Source organism: Giraffa tippelskirchi, chromosome 10 (genome assembly GCF_054371585.1).
Source record: "Giraffa tippelskirchi isolate mGirTip1 chromosome 10, T2T-mGirTip1v1.2.pri, whole genome shotgun sequence".
Classification (NCBI taxonomy): Eukaryota; Metazoa; Chordata; class Mammalia; order Artiodactyla; family Giraffidae; genus Giraffa; species Giraffa tippelskirchi.
The window spans coordinates 125,321,396-125,342,654 of NC_137284.1; the positions used below are offsets into that span (position 1 = coordinate 125,321,396).

At 39.9% G+C, this 21,259-nt stretch overlaps 1 protein-coding gene and 1 long non-coding RNA gene across 25 annotated transcripts in view; one reads left to right on the forward strand and one right to left on the reverse strand.

The window, feature by feature from the left end:
• The window catches only part of SUGCT (succinyl-CoA:glutarate-CoA transferase), a 714,763-nt gene that overhangs the window by 504,015 nt on the left and 189,489 nt on the right, over positions 1-21,259 (reverse strand). The gene's annotated exons all lie outside the window — the stretch shown is intronic.
• On the forward strand, positions 8,598-19,672 carry LOC145524685 (uncharacterized). Its single transcript, XR_014067763.1, has 3 exons — positions 8,598-9,538; positions 15,068-17,840; positions 19,431-19,672. It is a non-coding gene; the product is annotated as an uncharacterized LOC145524685 (long non-coding RNA).

The window sequence follows — 21,259 nt, forward strand, 5'->3', positions numbered from 1 at the left end:
TGGATTCCCAACCCAATGAATTTAGGCCAAATATAGAAAAGCTAGATACATTTGCAAAAGAAGATTTTTAGGAGAAAACAGAAAGAAAGTAGATGTTAATATCTGGAAAACAAAGAAAAATTTCACTGTCTTTGTGTTAGTATATTCTCACTGGCCTTTATTTTTCTACCTTATCATCAGTTTTACTCCAGGGAAGTGTATAAAAAGAAAAAAGTAAGTCAGAAAGAAAAAAACAAATATATCTTAACTTGTTTATGTGGAATCTAGAAAAACGGTACAGATGGACCTATTTTCAGGGCAGGAACAGAGATATAGACATAGAGAACAGATGTGTAAACACAGGTGGAGGGAGAGGGGAGTGGGATGAATTGGGAGATTGGGATTGACATATATACACTGCCATGTGTAAAACAGTGGAAACCTGCTGAAGATCATAGGGAGATCAGTTCAGTGCTCTGTGATGACCTAGATGGGTAGCATGGGAGGAGGAGTCTAAGAGGAAGGGGTTATATGTATACATATGGCTGATTCACTTCATTGTACAGCAGAGACTAACACAACACAGTAAAGCAGTTATATTCCAATAAAGAAAAAAAAGAAGAAAGAAAATTCTACTTCTCATAACAAAAGTTGCTGGTCTTAATTGAAGCAGTTGGTTTCTAGGCCATAGTGCGTCAGAAAGCACAATAAGAGCTAGCCGCTTGGTTTACCAGGTCAGTCCTGAACTGAGCTCTCTCTTCACTTATCTTAAAAACAAAAAACAGATTATACCAAATCATGTCTAATGGCTCAACCAGCTCAAAAGAAAGACTGAGGCAGAATCACAGAAAGCTTCATAGCACAGGCTCTAGACCCAGCCTTCCTAACCATGTGACCTTGGGTAAGACGTTAACTTCCACATGCTTCAGTTTCTTTATTTGAAGAAAAAAAAGGGTGGGATAATAATATTTATTTCATACCATGAGTGTAAGGAGCAAAGAGAATAAGCCACATGAAACATTTAAAATAGTACCTAGCACATAGTAAATGCTCAATTAATATTAGCTATTATTGTTATGAGTGCTTATTAAATGTATTTTTATGAAGCAATTTGGAATATTTGATTAAAAAAAAAAAAGCTGTTGCAACCAAAAATGTTAAAGGGAGTAACTTGGAACATTTTTGAAAGAGCAGTAGAAAGAACAGGTTCATGGTTAAGGAGTGAGGGACCCTCACTAAATTAGAGTATTCTAACAGTTGGGGTAGGCTTATCCCTAGGGATACTACTCTATTCAAATACTATATATTCACCAAGTTGCTTTCTGGTCTTGATTTATAGCTCTTGTTATTTCTTGTCTTAAGTAAACTTCCCTTCTAGGAAGAAAGATTTGCTATTTTAGGATATTAAACTAGTTTCTAGCTAAAATCAGAATTGAGTCACCGTCAGTCCACTTTCCCAAGGGCTTAATCACTCCTTAGATTAACTGAATGGCCAACTCCCAGACTGCAAGATTGGGAGAACAAACCCCAGAGAATAAAGAATCCTTAACCTACCTTTCCAGAACTCTCACAAGTTTAATTGACCATTCATTCTTTGCTTGGGCTCTAACCATGTCCTGCTTAAGTTAACAGCTTCTCACATTCCATTACACTTCCGTGTTTCCTTGTCTGGTCCTCACTGCCAACCACTTCCATTTTACAGAGTTGTAGAGCACCCAGAAGGGAGAGCCCTCATCTAGATCATCTCATGGTCTAGCCCTCTTGCTACATAGTGCATAGCAGACTCTAAAAATGCTGAAGTAAATTGAGAAAGATACTACTGTATCCTATACTGATATATAATGATTTCTTAGATTAAGTGCAATAAAAGTCCAAGTAGGTTTTTTGACCAGCTGGTAATGAGGAAACAAAAAATCTCCTTTTTATGATCAGACATTGTAATTTTTAAAAAATCTTTCTAAGGATACTGGCTAGTCCAGAAGGAAAAAAAATCAGCCAGTTATCTTCCCTTAATTGCAGAATTTAAGAAAAATAATTCAAGATTGACAAGAGTATATCATGGTTAAAGATTAACATTAAGATGAAGGATGTAGAACAAAAATACTTTAGCAACTTCAAAGGGATGAATTAGGCTGTTGTTTTCTTTTTTTTTTTTTCCATGCCACACAGCTTGTGGGATCTAGTTCCCCAGTGAGGGATCGAACCCAGGCCCTGGAGGTGAAAGCGCCAAGTCCTAACTACTGGTATGTATGTGTGTTAGTCACTCAGTTGTGTCTGATCTTTGCAATCCCATGGATTGAAGCCTGCCAGGCTCCTCTGTCCATGGAATTCTCCACGCAAGAATACTGGAATGGGTTGCTATTCCCTTCTCCAGGGGATCTTTCTGACCCAGGGATCGAACCCAGGTCTCCTGCATTGCAGGCAGATTCTTTACCTGAGTCACTAGGACTGCCAGGGAATCCCTAGGCTGCTTTTATGATGCCTATCTGTATTGGAGAGTTCCATTTGGCTCTGTTCAAACCCATCCAAGTACCTCTTCACCCCCACCACTGCCCTGGGGTACAGATTCATACCCTCCATCTCTGGGGATTGGGTTGACATGTGGTATGAGAGCAAAGGATACTGAAAAGTGAGTTGCCACTTAGGCAAGTAGAGTAGGAAGTAAGCAAAATATGGAGGCACAGAAATGTATCATATGGGGACTTCCCTGATGGTCCATTGGTTAAGACTCTGAACTTCAAATACAAGGAGCATGGGTTCCATCTCTGGTCAGAGAACTACAAGCCCTCATGCCATGCAGTGTGGCCAAAAATCTATTAAAAAAACAACAATAAGAAATGCATCATATGACACCAGCTGAAAGTCAGCATGCTAGTAGGAGGTTAAGTCCTTACCAAATGCCAATTAGAAGAGCAATTCATGCAAAGTCCTACAGCCAACACATTAATAAATTCTGTTCAGATAGAGACTCAAGTTGGCTCCCAACAGATTTCCATGAGAATAGGTGCTGGACAGCCTCTAGATATAAACTCTGCTCCTGTTTTTGACTCCTCATTTAGAGCTCTATCTCCTCATTCCATCCATCTCCATTTCTCCCACCAACTCAGGGAATCGTATCTACTCTTAGTGACGAGAAATCTTGTTCTAGCTTTCATTCTTCTTTCTTGCAGCAACAGTACCTCAGTTTTTTTCAGGGGAACCAATCTTCTCCCACTGTCAATTCATGCACTTGGGTAAAACTGATTCTATTCCTTAAGAATTAAAGCAAGATCATGAATTAAAATAAGTTCATCTTCCTACACAAACTCTTTTCAAAAAAATAGAGGAAGAGGGACTATTTCCCAACTAATTTTATGAGGCCAACTTTACCCTGATACCAAAACCAGATAAAGATATTACATGAAATATGTAAACAACCAATATCACTCAAGAACATGGACATCAAAATTAATCACACATATTAAATTTGGCAACTTATAAAACATATCCAATACATCATGACCTTATAGTGTTTATGCCAGGAATGAAAGTGAAGTTCACTAATATAATTCACCATACGAATAGAATAAAGAACAAAATCCACATAATATCTTCACTGATGCACAAAAAATCATTTAGGAAAATTCAACACGAAATCATGATTTTTGAAAAAATTCTCATGAATAGAAGAGGACTTCCTCAATCTGATAGATGAAATCTATGAAAAACTTACAGCTAACACCACACTTTATGGTGAGACATTAAACTGTTTTTCTCAGTTATCAGGAAAATGCTGGGATACCTGCTCTTACCGTTTCTATTCAGCATTGTCCCAGAGGACCTTGTCAGTGTAGCAAGTCAAGAAAAAGAAACTAATCACATACAGACTGGAAAACAGAAAATAAAATAAGTTAATGTGCTTACTTATGTTTGGTAATGGACATGTGACCCAAACCAGGTCAATGAGGTCCAACTGATTTTGCGTATACCTCTCTTTCCGCCGTGCTATCTTTTACTGTTGTGAGGAGACCCTCAAACTTCTGGAGCCCATGATACAGGATAAGAATAGAACTATCCCATTAAGTGCAGGGCCTAAAAAGAATCCTTGGGATGTTGAAGCCATGAATCAAGCTGGTCTGAGAGCAGTTCTATCACTGGGCTATTCTGTTATGTGAAATAATAAATTCTCTTTTTGGCTTAAGCCAATGTGAGTTATCACCTAAGAGCCCTAATTTTTCTCGTATCTTCTTTCATACCTTAAATCCCTTCAGGGGGAAGACTTTTGAATTCTCTTGCTGCTATTTTTTTTCTTTCCTGAAAGTTGACTGTAAATCTAAGAAAATAGTATATATAAATATTATCCTGACACTTGTGTGATAAATAAAAGTAATTGGTAAAAAAAAAAAATTTAAATCAGAATCAGTCCTCTGTAAACTTCTCCAATGTAAAAGAATGACAATATAGATTCATCAGTTATACTGCTTCTAGATTCACTCTCCATATTGCAATAGCAGTGGAATGACAATTGGACATGGCAACTTATGCAATGTAGATATATAAGACATATGTTTTATTTATACTGATTATGGGCAAATTCATCAAGAAATATGAGAAGCATGCAGAACAGTACATATTACATTTCAAGTATGTAAGCTCAATATAATTACTTTTATCTACAACTCAAGATTATCTCTTTACAAGTCCATTCCTTGTTCATTGCACAAATTCTTCCTGGACCCCTCCAAAAATCCTTCTCCAAAATGATACTAACTAAACTAAACTAACTAAACTACATTTTTCCCATTGTGATTACACTATGCTTGTTTTATCTATGATTGCTTGAAGGCAAAAAGAGAAGAGGGCAGCAGAGGATGAGATGGTTAGATAACATCACCAACTCAATGGACGTGAATTTGAGCAAACTCCAAGAGATAGGGAAGGACAGAGGAGTGTGCCATAGTCTATGGGGTTACAAAGAGTCAGACAAGACTTAGTGACTGAACAATGACTCTCATTATAAAACTACAAATGTGAAGACTGAACTTCATAATTGAGCTAATTTATTCTTTGCTAAGACCTTAACTCTACTTGATCAGACTGTCTCAGGATGGACTAGCCCAAAGGAAGACCCTATTTGTTACATGACCCAAGAAAGCACAAATCAGGGAGAAATAAAAGTAAGATTGGGGAGGGAGAAAAGCAAATAAATAATGTGTCACTGAACAGGTTACTGCTGTGGCCAACTGAGACTCAATCCCACCAGGGACTTTCTGACAAATCACGCACAGTATACCTCAGAATTACCTTACTGAGGAACCAAGAAGGTGGAATATTTAACCACTGACTGTCATCCTTCACTGTTGAGGGCTGCCCACAGGCTCCTGAACTCCCTGCTATTTCTTCAAGTTAAGCAAACATCTTAAGTTGCCTTGTGTAAGTTGAGCAAACGTCTGTGTCATGGAAGTAATGCCTGAGGCAAAAATTCAGACACACAGATGCTTGATGTGGGAAGCTGTCAGTGATGACACAGAACTCAGGAGTAGATGGAAGAATGGGATGTCAACAGCATCAGTTAACAGTCCAAGTGGGCTTTCAAGAGACTTCATCCTTGTGATCACAAAAATCCAACATTCTTCTGTCTCCTCCTCCTTTCATCTTGTCGACTTCTCTACAGTCTCTACACACCTCTTCATTCACCTATTTAACATATTATATTTCTACTGCTAACTCACATACAATTTCCTTATTAAATAGGATATATTCCCCTTTGATCAATATTCTCCAAAAAATAAAAGAAACTACTTGGTATAAGCTGTCCCTTTTTTAACCTGTCTACCTTTAGTCTTTGCAAGAAATCTTCTTGAGGAAATAGGAGCTTTAACTTTCAAGAGTTGCAAGAATTAAGAAGACATAGTCCCTGTTCTCCAGCTGCTTTGCAAAGGAAAGAAGTCAAGGTCACAAATAACTAAAACATAAGGCAGAATGAGCTAAGTGCCATAAGAGAGGTACATACAAAGTGCTTTGAGGGCTCAACGGAGATAAATATCACATTCAGTTGGCAGGATCAGGAAGGATATGTGAATGAGGGGGCTTGTGAGCTGAGCTCTGAAGGCTGGATGGAATTTTGTCAGCAAAAGGTGGCTATGGGGCTTTCTAAATATAGAGAACATTATAAGCAAAGTTCCAACCACAGAAAAATGCATGCTCCTTTGAGAAACCGTCTGGTTTTGTCTGAAACACAATGTATACATCACAGAAGTGTACTGAGAGATATGGCTGGAAAAGTCTACTCTGCATGTATTTTTAACCCTTTCAGGAATCTATCATCAGAGCTTTCAACTCCTGAAAGTGGCATGACATTAATACCTCTGGTGGTAAGGTCTATCAGCTGCATAGTATCTTTTAATACCAGGTTACAGTTCATATTTTAAAATTTCTGCAAGGTCAAACTTGTTGAAATGGAATATAGAAGTCAGAAGGGGATCATTCCCTTATGGTCATACAAGGATAGCATTAAAGTTTAAGAGACTATGATCTTTTTCGTCTTTGTCCAAATACTGCTTAAAGGACAAAGTGATATAGCTTGTATTTTACAAAAGTGGTAAAATGAGGTAATAAAAAAAAGATGAATAAAATAAGTCAGTGTTTAATGTTCTCCTCAACAGGTGCCTAAATTTACACATATACGTGAGTTTAAAAGGAAATTAGCCAAAGTAAATAACGTGGGAAATCAATGTTAAACACGTTTATATGCATGTGGTTTTTCTCTACATCCTGAGGGAATTAACGTTTCAGAGTTGCTACAGTTCCTTTATTAATCTTATTCTTACCAGAGTCAAATGGGAAGTAAATCTGTTTAAGTGTAATAACTGAAGCTAAAGGGAAATTCTTTCTTTCTTACAGAATAAATACTTTGGTTCAGCTTGAGAATTCTTGTAAACAGTCCTAACAGTTGTTTTGTCAACCCATAAACACACAGTCTAAGTCTAGCTCTTTATGAACACACAATAGCCTGGGTTAATCTACATCACAATAACAATTAGTACTTTTCAGAGCACATTACCATATATTTAATCTTTAGAATAATTCTGGGAAGAAAACTGGTCTCAAAAACGTGATCCTCATTTTGATTAAAAAAGCAAGGTTTAAAAAAAGTTAATTGGCTTCCTCACATCCAAGTTGTAATATGGTGCACTGAATCCCATTTTAATATTCTTTCCAACTTACCTGAGTTTTAAAAGCAAGTATTTGCTAAGTAATTCACTTTTCTAATCTGTGCAATGCAAAAATGGTAGGGGTCACTTCTTTTAGTAATGGGCTCATTGTGAATGTTTGAGCTAGTTTTTAGATGTTTAATATTCTTTCATAGTTTCCATGACTTTTCTCCCACAAAACTAAGCTAAGATGACCTCTTACACAGTGTTGGTTGTAATTCTCTAATGTCTCAAAAGAGTCCTCATTAGAGGCTGTTGAATAAATTCAAAGTGTTTCTTAGAAAAGCTTGGCTCTGCCTCTAAGAACCACAATTTTGCTGCTCTGTATGAAGACATTCTCTGTATATGCGCTAGAATATAAATTAAACCCTTCCTTTTAATAACAGAATGTCAACTTTCCACTTGTGTCTATAAGACCTAAAACCATTCTATCTGAATTGTTAAACAATTCAGAACACCTGGATGACAGCTTCTTACCACAGAGTTCTCCTTAAATGCTCTCTAACCTCCATTAAAAGGTCACTGAAACAACTAGAGGGATGCAGAGGCTGCCCTGTTTCCTGAGCTGAATGGGAATGAAACAGTACAGGCTAGAGCAGATTAATGATTCTCAAACTTGAAGCTGCAAATCACTTACTTTAGAATCTTATTAAAATGCAGATTCTGCCTCAGCAGAACTCACTCAAGGCTCAGAATTCTGCATTTCTAACTCCCTTTGAGGAATTGGTTGGTTCAGGACCTACACTCTGAGCAGCAAAGGTCTAACATGGGGATCTGCAAACTGCAATCTACACCTATATGACCCAAGAGCTAATGGTCTTCACATTTTTTTAATTGTTGGGGAAAAAAAATAAAAATAATCTTCCATGACATGTAAAAAAGATGTGGAATTCACATTTCATTGTCCACAAATAAAGTTTTATTGGTACATACTCATGCTGTAATTACGTATTATCTAGGCTCCTGTTTTTGACTTATGACAGAGATGAGTCATTCTAACAGAAACCATATAGCCCACAAAGCCCAAAATACTTCCTATGTCACCCTTTATGAAAACATTTTCTGACCATTGGTCTAGAGCAGTGGTTCTTAACCCTGGCTGTACAGTCAAATCACCCAGGAGCTTTAAAAAATATTTATGACCTTCTACCACATGAAATCAGCAATTTAAAAGCTCACAGGGTGACCTTGGCATCATTTTTTAAAAGCTCTCCAAGTGTCTCCTATAAGCAGTCATGTTTGAAAACCACCAGTCTAAAGGAAATATCCCCTGTCTACCTGCCTACTTCTCAGCACCTATAGACAAAGTCACCAAAGTCGAAGTTTAAAGTCTAAATCTTCAGCTAGTCCCAGCTTCTTCCTGCCCAATCCCTATGAACTAAGATACAGTCCCTAGCACAATTCTTTGGGGATTTTTTAAATTAATTTTTATTCGAGCATAGTTGCCTTACAAAGTTGTTAGTTTCTACTGTACAGCAAAGTGAGTCACCTGCACATAGATACATATCCCCTCTGTTTTGGATTTCCTTCCCATTTAGGTCACTATAGTGCATTGAGTAGAGTTCCCTGAATTATACAGTAGGTTCTCATTAGTTATCTATTTTATACATAGTGTCAATAGTGTATATATGTCAATCCCAATCTACCAATTCATCCCACCCATCCCCTAGACCACCTGCCCCCGGGAGTCCATTGGTTTCTTGTCTACATCTGTGTCCCTATTTCTGTTTTTCAAATAAGATCATCTATATCATATTTTTAGATTCAACATGTATGCATTAATATATGTTATTTGTTCTTCTTTTTCTGACTGACTGCACTCTGTATGACAGTCCATTCACATCTCTGCAAATGGCACAATTTCATTCCTTTTTATGGCTGAGTAATTTCCATTGTGTATATGGACCACATCTTCTTTATCCATTCCTCTGTTGATGGACTCTTCAGGGATTTTTAATTACTCTTAACTTCAGCACTTCAAAGCTAGTAAGAACCTTGTCTACTCTCTTCATTGCTTATCACATTTATTTGCCTCCTTCCTCCTCTGTATGGCTGAAACCAGCAGGAGTGTTATCATTGGACTGTCTAATACATGTGACCTACACTGTCTAATACAAGTGATCTATTACAAGTATACTCATCATGATTCCTTTCTTTCTGTAAAGGAATGACTCTATAAGTTCATGTGCATCCATGTCTCTCTAGGGCCTAAGGCCTCTCTGGGACCTGCACACGGGCCATAACTTCTCCTATATCTTCAACCTCCCCTCTCAGTGGCCTCTTTTCCCACATCCTAGAAACCTGATAATTCTATTGCCACCCCCTCAGTTCAGTCAGTTCAGTCACTCAGTTGTGCCGGACTCTTTGTGACCCCATGAACCGCAGCATGCCAGGCCTCCCTGTCCATCACCAACTGCTGGAGTCTACCCAAACCCATGTCCACTGACAGGCCACCCCCTCGACACACACACAAACACACAAATACTCACCTTTAGCTACTACTCAATCTTTTCTCTTTATCAACCAAATTACTTGAAAGAGAATTTCTTACCTGCCATCTCAATTCCCAGCCTAACATTTACTTTCAAACCCAATGGATCACGGTTTCTGTCAACAGCATTCTACTAGATCTCTTCTTGCAAAAATCAAGTTATCCACATGGCTTAATTTAGTGGACATTTTTTGACCCTTATCTCATGGAGTCACAAAAAGTTGGACATATCTGAGTGACTGAACAACAACAGCACCACAACTCGTTTATCATTTTCCCGAAATGCTCTGTGTTTCTGATACTACATAGTGTTGGTTCACTCCATCTCTGATTATTTTTGTTCTGTCTCCTTGGTAGGCTCCCCTTTCTTCACCCAACCTAGGGACCCCAGTGGTCCATAAATAGTCCACTATGCTCACTTGCACCATGATTTCAGTCACTCTAAAAGTTGCACCTACCACAAAAGGCTTATGATCCCTAAGCCTGACTCCACCTCAAATCCCTGGAGAAAGAATGTCAGATTCATATCATCAGTTTCTACTGACAATCACCACTTGGGGCTTCCCTGGTAGCTCAGCTGGTAAAGAATTCACCTGCAATGCAGAAGACTCCAGTTCAATTCCTGGGTCAGACTCCAGTTCAATTCCTGGGTCAGGAAGATCCCCTGGAGAAAGGATATAGTACCCACTCCAGCATTCTTGGGCTTCCCTTGTGACTCAGCTGGTAAAGAATCCACCTGCAATGCGAGAGACCTGGGTTTGAACCCTGGGTCAGGAAGCTCCCCTGGAGGAGGGCATGGCAACCCACTCCAGTATTCTTGGCTGGAGAGTCCCCATGGACAGAGGAACCTGGCAGGCTACAGTCCATGGGGTCACAAAGAGTTGGATATAACTGAGTGACTAAGCACAGCACAGAATCACCACTGACTGCACCAAACCCAACATGCCCCCAAACTAAACTCATTTTATTCTCTGCCTGCCCCTCTTTCTGTATTTCCCTTAGTTGCTGACTCTACAATCTACCCACTTATATAGGCTGAAAATCTGATACTTACTGCTTACCCCTCCATCCCCTAATCACCCACGGCTAAGCATCATTAGATCCTGCAAATTTAATTCTTAACTACACCTAAATGGGTCCCCTACTATTATGGACCTAATCTAAAGTCTTCATCTTTCACGTAGAAGACTGAAACTGGCCCCCCTACCACCAGTTTTGTCTCCAAAAACCATCTCCTTACTCATTCAAAAGGGATTTATCTTCAGCACGAATATAACTCTGTCAGTTATATGGCTGAGACCTATAGTGTCTCTATCATATAAAACCACGCTTAAACTCTTCAACATGCTGCTGCTGCTGCTGCTGCTAAGTCGCTTCAGTCGTGTCCGACTCTGTGTGACCCCATAGACGGCAGCCCACCAGGCTCCGCCATCCCTGGGATTCTCCAGGCAAGAATACTGGAGTGGGTTGCCGTTTCCTTCTCCAGTGCATGAAAGGGAAAAGTGAAAGTGAAGGCGCTGAGTCGTCCGACTCTTAGCCACCCCATGGACTGTAGCCTACCAGGCTCCTCCGTCCATGGGATTTTCCAGGCAAGAGTACTGGAGTGGGGTGCCATTGCCTTCTCCAAACTCTTCAACATAGATTATCCAAAATTTGGACCTTACCACTATGGCATCATGCCTCTCACACTTAGTACTCTTAGTACACTGCAAGTAACAGCAATAGAATCCCCTATTTGCAGAACCCTCTACGCCGCACAGGAGCGGCGGCTGTGCAGTACAGGAGCAGCCGAGAGGAGCTACCCCACATCCAAGGTCAGGAGCAGCGGCTGAGAGGACTTACCCCACGTCCAAGGTAAGGAGCAGCGGTTGCACCCTGCTGAAGTAGCCGTGAAGAGATACCCCACATCCAAGGTAAGAGAAACCCAAGTTTCTCTTGGGCAGATAAGAGAAGGCAGACAGACTTAAACCACAATCACAGACAACTAGCCAATCTGATCACATGGACCACAGCCTTGTCTAACTCAATGAAACTAAGCCATGCCTTGTGGGGCCACCCAAAACAGATGGATCATGGTGGAGAGATCTGACAGAATGCGGTCCACTGAAGAAGGGAATGGCAAACCACTTCAGTATTCTTGCCTTGAGAACCCCATGCTGCTGCTGCTGCTGCTGCTGCTGCTAAGTTGCGTCAGTTGTGTCCGACTCTGTGCGACCCCGTAGACAGTAGCCCACCAGGCTCCTCTGTCCCTGGGATTCTCCAGGCAAGAATACTGGAGTGGCTTGCCATTTCCTTCTCCAATGCGTGAAAGTGAAGTTGCTGAGTTGTGTCCAACTCTTCGTGATCCCATGACCGCAGCCTACCAGGCTCCTCCATCCATGGGATTTTACAGGCAAGAGTACTGGAGTGGGTTGCCATTGCCTTCTCTGAGAACCCCATGAACAATATAAAAAGGCAAAAAGAAAGGACACTGAAAGATGAACTCACCAGGTCGGTAGGTACCCAATATGCTACTGGAGATCAGTGGAGAAATAACTCCAGAAAGAATGAAGGGAGAGAGCCAAAGAAAAAAGAACACACAGCTGTGGATGTGACTGTTGATAGAAGCAAGGCCCAATGCTTTAAACAACAATATTGCACAGGAACCTGGAATGTTAGGTCCATGAATCAAGGCAAATTGGAAGTGGTCAAAAGGGGATGGCAAGAGTGAACATTGACATTCTAGGAATCAGTGAACTAAAATGGACTGGAATGGATGAATTTAACTCAGATGACCATTATGTCTACTACTGTGGGCAGGAATTCCTTAGAAGAAATGGAGTAGCCACCATAGTCAACAAAAGAGTCCGAAATACAGTACTTAGGTGCGATCTCAAAAATGACAGAATGATCTTTGTTAGTTTCCAAAGCAAATCATTCAGTATCACGGTAATCCAAGTCTATTCCCTGACCAGTAACACTGAAGAAGCTTAAGTTGAACGGTTCTTAAAGACCTACAAGACCTTTTAGAACTAACACCCAAAAAAGATGTACGTTTCATTATAGGAGACTAGAATGCAAAAGTAGGAAGTCAAGAAACACCTGGAGTAACAGGCAAATTTGGCCTTGGAGTACAGAATGAAGCAGGGAAAAGGCTAATAGATTTCTGCCAAGAGAACGCACTGGTCATAGCAAACATCCTCTTTCAACAACACAAGAGAAGACTCTACACATGGACATCACCAGATGGCCAATACCTAAACAAGATTGATTATATTCTTACAGCCAAAGAAGGAGAAGCTCTACAGAGTCAGCAAAAACAAGACTGGGAGCTGACTGTGGCTCAGATCATGAACTCCTTATTGCCAAATTCAGACTTAAATTAAAGAAAGTGGGGAAAACCACTAGACCATTCAGGTATGACCTAAATCAAATCCCTTATGATTATACAGTGGAAGTGAGAAATAGATTTAAGGGACTAGATCTGATAGACAGAATGAGTGCCTGATGAACTATGGATGGAGGTTCATGACATTGTACAGGAGATAGGGCTCAAGACCATCCCCATGTAAAAGAAATGCAAAAAGGCAAAATGGTTGTCTGAGGAGGCCTTACAAATAGCTGTGAAAAGAAGAGAAGCAAAAAGCAAAGAAGAAAGGGAAAGATATAAGCATCTGAATGCAGAGTTCTAAAGAATAGCAAGGAGAGATAGAAAGCCTTCCTCAGCAATCAATGCAAAGAAATAAAGGAAAACGAGACTAGAGATCTCTTCAAGAAAATTAGAGATACCAAGGGAACATTTCATGCAAAGATGGACACAATAAAGGACAGAAATGGTAGGGACCTAATAGAAGCAGAAGATATTAAGAAGAGGTGGCAAGAATATACAGAAGAACTGTACAAAAAAGATCTTCACAACCCAGATAATCACGATGGTGTGATTACTCACCTAGAGCCAGACATCCTGAAATGTGAAGTCAAGCAGGCCTTAGGAATCATCACTATGAACAAAGCTAGTGGAGGTGATGGAATTCCAGTTGAGCTATTTTGAATCCTAAAAGATGATGCTATGAAAGTGCAGCACTCAATATGTCAGCAAATTTGGAAAACTCAGCAGTGGTCACAGGGCTGGAAAAGGTCAGTTTTCATTCAAGTCCCAAAGAAAGGCAATGCCAAAGAATGCTCAAACTACTGCACAACTGCACTCATCTCACATGCTAGTAAAGTAATACTCAAAATTCTCCAAGCCAGGCTTCAGCAATACGTGAACTGTGAACTTCCAGATGTTCAAGCTGGTTTTAGAAAAAGTAAAGGAACCAGAGATCAAATTGCCAACATCTGCTGGATCATTGAAAAAGCAAGCAAGTTTCAGCAAAACATCATTTCTGCTTTATTGACTATCCCAAAGCCTTTGACTGTGTGGATCACAATAAACTGTGGAAAATTCTGAAAGAGATGGGTATACCAGACCGCCTTATTTGCCTCTTGAGAAACCTGTATGCAGGTCAGGAAGCAACAGTTAGAACTAGACATGGAACAACAGACTGCTTCCAAATAGGAAAAGGAGTACGTCAAGGCTGTATATTGTCACCCTGCTTATTTAACTTATATGCAGAGCACATCATAAGAAACACTTGGCTGGAGGAAGCACAAGCTGGAATCAAGATTGTCAGGAGAAGTATCAATAACCTCAGATATGCAGCTGACACCACCTTTATGGCAGAAAGTGAAGAAAAACTAAAGAGCCTCTTGATGAAAGTGAAAGAGGAGAGTGAAAAAGTTGGCTTAAAGCTCAACATTCAGAAAACTAAGATCATGGCATCCAGTCCCATCACTTCATGGCAACTAGATGGGCAAACAGTGGAAACAGTGGCTGACTTTATTTTCTTGGGCTCCAAAATCACTGCAGATGGTGTCTGGAGCAATGAAATAAAAAGACACTTATTCCTTGGAAGCAAAGTTATGACCAAACTAGACAGCATATTATAAAGCAGAGACATTACTTTGTCAACAAAGGTCCATCTAGTCAAGGCTATGGTTTTTCCAGTAGTCATGTATGGATGTAACAGCTGGACTATAAAGAAAGCTGAGCGCCGAAGAATTGATGCTTTTGAATTGTGGTGTTGGAGAAGACTCTTGAGAGTCCCTTGGACTGCAAGGTGATCCAACCAGCCCATCCTAAAGGAAATCAGTCCTGGGTGTTCATTGGAAGGACTGATGTTGAAGCTGAAACTCCAATATTTTGGCCACCTTATGCGAAGAGCTGGCTCATTTGAAAAGACCCTGATGCTGGGAAAGATTGAGGGCAGGAGGAAAAGCACTCAACAGAGGATGAGATGGTTGAATGGCATCACTGACTCAATGGACATGAGTTTGGGTGAACTCCAGGAGTTGGTGATGGACAGGGGGGCCTGGCGTGCTGCAGTTCATGGGGTCATGAAAAGTCGGACATGAATGAACCACTGAACTGAAGTGAACTACCTGGAATTCATTTCTTCTCCTCTCCTATACTCCTTACCCCCTTCACAAACACTTTTAGCTGATTCATACACTTAAACACTCCAGTCTTCCAGGTTTGACTAAGTGGCCATAATAGCCTGTGCATTTGTATATTATTCATATCATAATTCAGTAGCTACAAAAACTGGGTAATGACGGAGATCTGGATTCAAACCACTGCTCCACCATTTGCCAACATTCGTACCTGAGAAAATTATATAACTTCTTTAATACCTCATTTCCTTCATGTGTAAAATATTCACCTTACTGCTTTGTCATTAAGAATTAGTGAGATAAAATGCTTAGGATATAAACTGGCACAAAGTAAGAACCCAATACATTAGAATTTTAGTTGTTATTATCAATGTTCTTTGTTGATTTTAAAGTCAGAATATGAAACTATGATGTATGTGTTCAGTAATTCTACCAAAGTCTTACTTTTGCAAAAGAATCTTTGCAACATATTTTGATATTTTGTTCATTTAAGTTAGTCTTCTTATTTCATACAAATATCTCTTCCTTATAAAAGGAAATAATCTTGACACATATTAAAACAATAACAAGAAGAGAAGTCTGGCAATGACTTGCCAGTGAAAAGATAGGGGAGTAGTATTTCTCACAATAAATGAATTCTAAACATGGTAAAATTCTTACTTGGTAAAAACACAAATATTAGGAACTATGGATGCCTTTTTTCTGGGAAAAAAATGATTTCTCTTACTAAATTATTATGAGTTATCCACACACAAAATAGGAGATCCTGCTTTTAATTTACTTCAGAGCATGATAATGTGAAAGTATAAAATGTGAAGTTCTAGAAAAACATCTGTTAATTTTAAAAATGTTAAAATGTTCTGAATTTGGTTTTTCCAGTGATTTGTATTTAAACAGAGTTCAATTGCAAAACCAACTTTTTTTCATTATATCATAAGCCTGTTCATTACCCTAAGGAAAATAAAATGAAATCTATTACCAAAGTGCCCACCTGCCTGCTTCATTAAATAATGCCTGTAATTACCGTATATTTTACAGGAGTTTGTGTAAGGTGAACCCAACAAATGTATTCCAGGTGTGGACTCTATTCAACAAGCAACCAGATTCATTTTTATTTCAGTCTTTTTGTAATTTTGATTAGATTTCTACTTCATTTTTCTACTTTCAGTCAAAAGCAGTATGCAGGCATGGAGGGCACAAAACTCAGCACAATATCGACTGAGACTTTTACAATAAGATAAGCCCAAACCCGTCTCTGCCCTACATTTGGGAAGAGGAATCTCTTTCTATGTGTGCGTGTGTGAAGTCACTTCAGTCTGTCTGATTCTTTGTGATCCCATGGACTGTGGACCGCCCAGTTCCTCTGTCCATGGGATTCTCCAGGCAAGAATACTGGGGTGGGTTGCCATGCCCTCATCGAGAGGATTGTCCTGACTCAAGAATTGATCCTGCATCTCTTACATCTCCTGCATTGACAGACAGGTTCTTTACCACTAGCACCACCTGGGAAGCCCTCTTCTTTCTGCACCTGCTACCAATTCCTATTCATCCACTGACATGCTGTGTTTCCTTAGGCAATTAAAACAACAACAACAACAACACTCTTTAAGCCTCATATTTCTCTTCTGTGAAATGGGGATGATAATATCTATCACAGAAAGGTTTAGGAGAGCATAAATGAGAATGCACAAAGATGTATTGATAGTACCTGGACACATTATCATGATTCCCTTACAAAGCACTTTTGCAAGCAGTGTTCTAGGCACTGTGCATACATTAATTCCTCTAATCCTTTAAGAGCCCCATGTGATATAGTCCTATTATCATGCTTCTGGAGAAGAGAAGAAGCCATCTGTAAATCATAGTTCTGATGATTTCACAAGACAACAGGACCAAATAAACAGGGATTAGCACAAACCACTCCAGGGGGTTCAGTAAGGAAAATAAAACCTAATGCCCTAGGACATCCACTGTATGGAATGAATTAACTTCCCTTCTATCAAACTGAGGTTCCCTTGTGGCTCAGCTGGTAAAGAATCTGCCTGCAATACGGGAGACCTGGGTTATATCCCTGGGTTGGGAAGATCCCCAGGAGAAGGGAAAGGCTACCAACCCCAATATTCTGGCCTGGAGAGTTCCATGAACTGTATAAGTCCATGGGGTCACAAAGAGTCAGACACAACTGAGTGATTTTCACATTTCTATCAAACTGGAAAGTACTATCCACAGGAGAATTGAGAAAAGTAGTAGCTCAAATAGTTTTCTGTGTTCTGTTGCTTAGTTGAGGAACTTTGATAGAAAAAAAGCAGTACAACCCTTGACCCTGTCAAATTATTCCCTGCCTTTGCCTCAGTGTTACCACTAGCCATGTATCCTATTTGTCCAAATTAAAGAGCTCTGATTTCCTGTGGGAAAAGAAATCAGAACCTCTGAAGTAGGGTGGGAACATTTATTTTGAAGGAAATGTGATGAAAAATCTGTTTAGGGTCATAATAAGATATTTTGTTGATGTGTTGTTGTTGTTCAGTCACTCAGCTGTATCCAACTCTTTGCAACCTCATAGACTGCAGCATGCCAGGATTCCCTGGCCTTCATGGTCTCCCAGAGCCTGCTCAAACTCGTGCCCATTGAGTCAGTAATGCTATCCAACCATCTGTCCTCTGTCCTTCCCTTCTCTTCCCGCCTTCAATCTTTCCCAGCATCAGGTGGCCAAAATATCAGAGGTTCAGCTTCAGCATCAGTACTTCCAATGAACATTCAGGGTTGATTTCCTTTAGGATTGACTGGTTGGATCTCCTTGCAGTCCCAGGGACTTTCGAATCATAGTTTGAAAGCATCAATTCTTTGGCACTCAGCCTTCTTTATGGTCCGGCTTTCACATCCATACATGACTACTGGAAAAACCATAGCTTTGACTAGATGGCCATTTGTCAGCAAAGTAATGTCTCTGCCTTTTAATATGCTGTCTAGGTTGGTCATAGCTTTTCTTCCAAGGAGCAAGCATCTTTTAATTTCATGGCTGCAGTCACCATCTGCAGTGATTTTGGAGCCCAACAAATTAAATCTGTCACTGTTTTCATTGTTTCCCCACCTATTTGCCATGAAGTAATGAGACCGGATGCCATGATCTTAGTTTTCAGAATGTTGAGTTTTAAGCCAACTTTTTCACTCTCCTCTTTCACTTTCATCAAGAGGCTCTTTAGTTCCTCTACGCCTTCTGCAATAAAGGTGGTGTCATCTGCATATCTGAGGTTATTGATATTTCTCCCGGCAATCTTGATTCCACCTGTGCTTCATCTAGCCTGGCATTTTGCATGATTTACTCTGCATATCAGTTAAATAAGGAGAGTGACAATATACAGCCTTGATATACTCCTTTCCCAATTTGGAACCAGTCCATTGTTCCATGTTCGGTTCTAACTGTTGCTTCTTTACCTGCATACAGGTTTCTCAGGAGGCAGGTAAGGTTGAGATGTTAATTAGCTTTTTTATTTTGCTGCTAACCCAAGAGAGAGACAACACTGAGTGGTTTGTATTTTCTGTTTCTCCTTGCACTCCACCCCTACATTCTAAGAAGATGGCCAGAGCTCCTTCACTCCCTTGCCACAGGGAAGGCTGCAAGTCTAAACCAGAAGTGGCCAGAAAAGAACCTCTCTTCCTGGCCAGAGTTTTCCAAAAGTCTTATGCTATGGAGGAAGTATAAGAGAAGTCACTGAGTTTGGTGTGAAACTAGAGGATGAAGGTGCAGACAGGTGTGCAGAGCTGCCAGAGGAAGAAAAAGATTGCCCTCAGCTTAAGGGAGCATTGAGGTCTGTGGAACCTCCAGAAAAGGGACCCACAGCTTCCCCCTTGCAGACTTCAGGAAGTTTTGTCTCCACAGAAAACAACAGCCAAGTGGTCCTACAAGCAAGGCACTGTTCAGAGCACCTGAGCCAACCTAGGCCCCCACATACTAGGTAACATGATCAGCCCAACACCATCAGATCCCAAGGGACTGGCTGGGAAGATAAAAGTAGATCCATTATGGGGCTAACTAAAGGGGCTTTGGAAAGGCAGGAGAAGTTTCCTTCAGTATCATAATGAGTGAGAATCATGGATGCTAAAAACACTGCAATGTAGAGAACAGTCCTGCACCACAAAAACTGTTCTACCCAGATTCCCTACACTCTGTCAACAAAAAACAGTAAATGATGGGCATCAAAGAGGAAATTAATTGTACTAAAAGACCAACAACTAAACAATAGAACACAATACCAAGGAGTGGCTTTTTTTTTTAAAAGGGACTTCCCTGGCAGTTCAGTGGTTAAGACTCTATACTCCCAATATAGGGTGTGCAGGTTCAATTCCTGGTCAGGGAACTAAGATCCCACATTCCACAAGGTGCAGACAAAAAATAAATTAACTAATTTAAAACATAAAATAAAAGAGCAAGGATTGCCCTCAAACACTGTTCTGTGTAACACCCCCATGACCTCACCCCAACAACTTTGTGAATAAGAGAGGGACTCCCCTTAAGACTGAGGCTGAACTCCCTTCAAGAGGTGGGATGGAAGCTCAGAGTTGGATTTAGGTTGATTGAAAAAAAAAAAAGAAGAAGTAACATGGTCTTTCTTACACATTGGGGCTTATTCAGTAGATGGATATGCCCTATGTATGTTTCATATTTAAGAATACAGTGTCAGGGGCTTTCTGAAAGCATAATAGGATCTCGCTCATCCTGTTTCCTTCAGGAATGTGTACTCCCGAAGATGCATTGCACCTTGTACTGTAATGGCTCTGAAGGTGACTCTCCAGACTGCATCTGTGTCCTAGTGCAATGAAGAAAAATCCAAGCCATCCTTCTGTCCCTAAGAGAACACCCATATTTCTTTATTCTGACTTTTTTATGAAAATTGCAGCAGTAATTATATTTTTAAATTTTTATTTTTAAACTGTTTTATTTATAATCAAGAAAATATGGTTAAGCATCTGTATACATATCCATCCCACCTCACAATTGTTACATGTCAGGAGAAGATTTGCAAGAAAGGACTTTGGCAATGCTATATAAAGTGACACAAAATATTACTTCAGGAGAAATGTCCACACATCACCTTAAAAGTGAAGTAAACAGCCACATGCATCTTTTAAAAAATAGAAAGAGATGTGAAGCATTTTCAATTTTTGTAGAAAAATTAGTTGGAGGAAAGGAATAAAACATCACTTATGTAGCACCTACTCTGAAAGTGAAGAAAACCTTTACAGGATGTAATTAATCTTGACACCTGTTTGTTAAAAAGAAAGATGGAGCAACATGATCCCTTTTGGGAGAAGCAGCACAAATTCAGATCACTTGCCTCAGGCAGTGATTGGTGGAGATGGGGTTAAAGTCCTACATGAAGAATAAGACACCTGTTAAATCCTAGTCTCTTACAAGCACTACACCATTTTAAAAGATATCACTCATTGAACAGTATGTACAAGGCACTATGCTTTAAATACTTTTCTCACTTAAATCTTGCTACAACCCAAAGAGGTAGATGTAATTTTCCTCATTGTACAATTGAAGAAACTAAGAGCAGTGGCATCAAGAAGCTTATACAAGAGCACCCAGCAAATAAGTACTGACTGAATTCCAACAAGGACTGCTGTCAGACTCAAAGCCCATGCTTCCAGCCATGACTCCTCTTTTTCTCCTTATCCCCTTACACACAGTGAAGAGATGGTATGCATTTCAGAATTAATATGGATCATTCCTGGCAGCCATCAAGGACTCTGGAAGTGACAATTAAAGTATGAACTGATAGGACTGTTTCCAATTCACTTGAAATGTTATGAACATGGAAAAGAATCCTGGCTTTATCTTCCATGCTACTCATACTCTTCCCCTATCATTAATATTAATACTAATCTTACCTTATTTTAAGGTATTACTTGTTTAACGTGTCTTTCCTGCCAGACTATAAGACTCTTGAGCACAGAAAAAGGGTCTATCTTCATTTACCACTAGTCTCAACACCTAAGCACAATGCCTGGCACATAGTAGGCTCTCAATAAAACTTGGTTGAAGGAACGATTGAAGGGGCCATGGCAGCCTTATGAGCTAAGGGAATAACGACAAACAGGTGGCAGCTGGCTAAGTAAC